Source organism: Nothobranchius furzeri, chromosome 13 (genome assembly GCF_043380555.1).
Source record: "Nothobranchius furzeri strain GRZ-AD chromosome 13, NfurGRZ-RIMD1, whole genome shotgun sequence".
NCBI lineage: Eukaryota > Metazoa > Chordata > Actinopteri > Cyprinodontiformes > Nothobranchiidae > Nothobranchius > Nothobranchius furzeri.
In genome coordinates, this window is record NC_091753.1 from 29289466 (window position 1) to 29293547 (window position 4082).

Consider the following 4082-nt stretch of genomic DNA (forward strand, 5'->3'; position numbering starts at 1 on the left):
TATGTCCATACTATTTTAATCATAGTGCTTTAGTAATTATAATAAAAATAAAGAATAAAACAATATGTTTATGCTTTCATCAGTTTTACTATCTACTTTGTGCAAAACAGAGAACTGTACAGATAAAATAATTTTGCTGTGAAAACAGTCGTTTTTTTTTTAATGTACATCTTTAAAACATAATGTTTTTTAATACAATGCATTCAAAAAGAGATTAAATATGAACTCCAAAATTTTGAGAAAATGCATAGTATTAGTGAACTATAAAACCTACCAGAAGGGCTGAGAAACCTTAAAATCTAAAACAAAACCATGTTCCCTACAACGCTGGACAGAATTTACAGACAAGGACTGAATATTTTGTAACACAAAACTTGTGACGGATGTTACCTTTAGTATTTTTCTTATTTCCTTTCACAAAAGGTAGCTTAATTTTAAATTTGTTCAAGTGTTATCAGTCTGCGAACCAGGAAGTGATTCTATAAACAAGAAGCAGGGCTGTGTGAGACCCCAGTCACGTGACACGCAGCAGCAATAGGAATGCAACTTTGCTGTACCTAGTTAACAACGACATTTTATTGGCAAATTCCCAATATTTAAGATTGAAAAAATATTTTCGTACAAGTACTTATGTGTCACGGTCTGCCTCCATCTGCTGTGAGTTTTGGTCAGCGTTGTGTTTACAGGTGGGCGTGGCACTCATCACAGCTGCATGGAGTTTCCACTAATCGGAGCCACCAGGATTTAAGGAGCGATGGGACTCAACTCCAGTGCTGGTCGATACTCTCATATGGGTAGCTTCTAGCCTCCTAAACTGTCCTGGTCCTGCGCTAATGAGTTTGTTTGTCCTGTTCCAGTTTCCTGTTCTGAACCACCTACCTGGTCTGGAGTTGTTTCCCGTCTCACCGCTCAAGGATCCTCAGGTCTCCGATCTCCTCACCCGCCTGCCTGTCCACGCTCAGCACCATCCTCACCACTCCAGCCTCTCCCAGTCTGCCTCCGCACAACTTCTGGTCTCAGACCGTAAGAACTCTCAGTCACTCAGTCAGATTCTCCTGGTTCTCTGGTTCCGGTCTTGCTTACCTCTCCTCTTATCTTTTATAGATTCCGGTCCCGTCCTGTTCCTGTGTTTCAGACGCAGCGCCTTTAGTTCTAGTTTTGTTCCCTTATTTCTGTTTTAAGAAATAAAACACTTGTATTTTTTTACTCTGTCGTGATTCTTCATGTCCTGGGTGAAAGCTCTTACCCACAGCATGGCACTTATGTACAGAATGTTTTTGGTTAATCCTAAAGCTACTGAGGTTCAGAATCGGTACCCAGCCACAGACACACACCCAGCTAGTAATACATATCACACACACCTAGTGCCACAAAACAACTTAATGTACAAAATAATCAAATAACTGTGTATAGTAGTGTGCATCCTACTTACCGGTGTTAGTCCGTTTCTCCCAATCAATAAGTATGTCCTCAAAGCTCTGCACCACTCGCTCGGCCATGAAGAAAATGTGGGTGCTCGCAGCTTGTTGTAACCGGCTGTGCGCTCTGGCGTGAGGAAGAGACGGTATGGTCACGTGACTCACACCAGCTATATAACTTTATTAAACAGGAAATTTATTATTATTTTTGTTATTGTTGAGGGGGCACGAACAGAAAATTATTAAAATAAATAAATATAAAAAAATCATTAAACCTCTAAAAGGGCACTTGGGGCACATGGGACAAAAGGGGCAGGGTCTAAGCCCCCCCCCCCCCCCCCCTGCACGTACCAGCTCTGCTGCACAATCACTAAAAAGCCCCAGCAAAACTGTGCATGCCAACACCTAAGTGGGTGTGAAGTGTGACAAAAACATCTTTTCATGGCTTTCTATAAAATAAGTCTTTGAATCACTCTTAGTCTGACCTCTCAGCTGAGAAAGCTCTGCCAGGGTAGACTCACCTGGAGCCGAGACCCCGACACAACAGCCTTCAGCCTTCATAGAGATGCACAAACCCAGCCACCGCGTTAAGGTGGTGATTCAGCGGATGGGATCACTCACTCACTCACTCACTCACTCACTCACTCACTCTAGGGCTGGACAATAAATAAAAAATGCATTTTAATAAAAATGTCTGACTCTTATCGAGATCATTTTGCCACGTAAATAAATTTTATCATTAAAAAAAAGAAAATATGTGTGATGGTTGGCAACGTTCATGTCCCTTTAAGAGGCTTTGAGTCAAGTAAAAATGGCCGTGTTCGAGATGAGCCAGTTCCACGCAGATTAGATCACCGGTGATCGGCGGGCAGTGCATGCCGGATAGATTTGTGTCCGACTTGCTCTTACGGCATGCCTACGTAGGCATCGTGAGATCAAGGCGGCCGCGGATTTTGGAGCAAAATTCTGCAGTTGCTCTCCACCGGGTGATGATGGGAAACACCTGGCTCTCACCTGATCTAAGATCTGATTGGTTCCCATCTTGATCCAAACATCCGGTGGTAGAATGCGAAATGTTAGTTGGTCACATGTTTTTTGTCTTTTTTTGTCACGTTTCCTATTGTAACATGTTGACCTATTGTTCGCCCAGCCACTAGATGGCGCTGTGTTGTGGCAAGTGAGGAGGGAACCAAGGGTAAGAGAGTTGAAAGGTTACATAAATGAGGAAATAAAGTGGAATTGGAACGGAGTTCGGTGTGCGCGCATTTATTAAGCTTGGTATCCAGAGAGGATAATACATGGTGTCAGAGTAGCGGTTTTATACGCAACCCCTCGCCGTCGGACAGCTCAGACATGGAGGCTTACGGCGTTCCCACACCGCGCATGGATTGGGACTCTAGCAACCTGCCCGAGGCATGGCGGCGCTTCAAGCAGCACGCCGAGCTAATGTTCGCCGGTCCTCTTCGGGAGAAAGAGGAGGCAGACAAATGCAGCTACCTTCTTCTATGGGTCGGTGAGAAAGGACGGGACGTCTACAACACGTGGACACTCACCGCAGATGACTCCAAAAAGCTTCAGACGTACTACGATAAGTACACCGATTACATCACACCGAAAGCGAACCCAATCTACGCCAGATATAAGTTCCATGAAAAGATACAGGGTGAAAATGAGGCGTTTGAACAGTTTATTACAGAACTGAAACTGCTTGCTAAAGACTGTGGGTACCCAAATACAGATGAAATGGTCAGGGACCGCATCGTATTCGCCACTAACTCGCCACACGTCCGAGAAAAGCTACTCAGCCAAGGCGCAGAGCTCACGCTTGAGAAAGCTATAGATATAGCACGATCACACGAGCTAGCAAAGCAGCAGCTAAAATATATGGGCCATTCGAGGGGCCAGGAAACGGTGCATGCTATCGGCAGGAATCCACACAGACAAGAACATCAAACAAGAAGCGTGAAACCAAAGGAACACACTAAAGTAATACTGAAAACGTGCAGCTATTGTGCTGGACAACACAATAATAAAGACATCTGCCCAGCAAAAGGAAAGCAATGTGCAAAATGCAAGAAAATGAACCATTTTGCCAGAGCATGCAGGTCAAAACTCCCTTCGCAGGCAAAAGCCCACCTCAAATCAGTACACTTTGTGAGAGAGAACATAGAAGTGACAAATTAGGACACAGATGAGGAGCAAGACTGTTTCTACATCGATAGCATCACAATAGAAAATGAAGGAAGAAACGATGAGCAAGCATATGCTGACATGCAACTTGGTTCTTCCCCACAGACAGTGAGGTTCAAAGTCGACACTGGGGCACAAGCAAACACAATTCCAGCCAACATGTTCCAGACACTCTTCCCACATGTGGCACTGAAGCCTGTCACACACAAGCTCACAGATTACGGGGGACACTCACTCAGTGTGGAAGGAAAATGCCAGCTAAAATGCAAACACAAAGACAAAACTCACACGTTGGAATTCCATGTTGTCAACACAAGCGCCCCACCTGTATTAGCAATGAAAGCCTGCCGTGACCTAAATCTGGTCAGGATCGTGATGGCAGTGACGGAGGAAAGAGAAAAGACAACCAACAGTTCACAGGCAATACTAGACGAGTACGCTGACGTGTTCAAAGGGATAGGAGAATTTCCTGGT

The 4082-nt window shown here is 44.4% G+C and overlaps 1 long non-coding RNA gene across 1 annotated transcript; it reads left to right on the top strand.

Annotated features, from left to right (window-relative positions):
• Positions 1-883: 883 nt before the first annotated feature.
• On the top strand, positions 884-1206 carry LOC139062382 (uncharacterized). Its single transcript, XR_011515955.1, has 2 exons — positions 884-1023; positions 1105-1206. It is a non-coding gene; the product is annotated as an uncharacterized lncRNA (long non-coding RNA).
• Positions 1207-4082: the final 2876 nt, after the last annotated feature.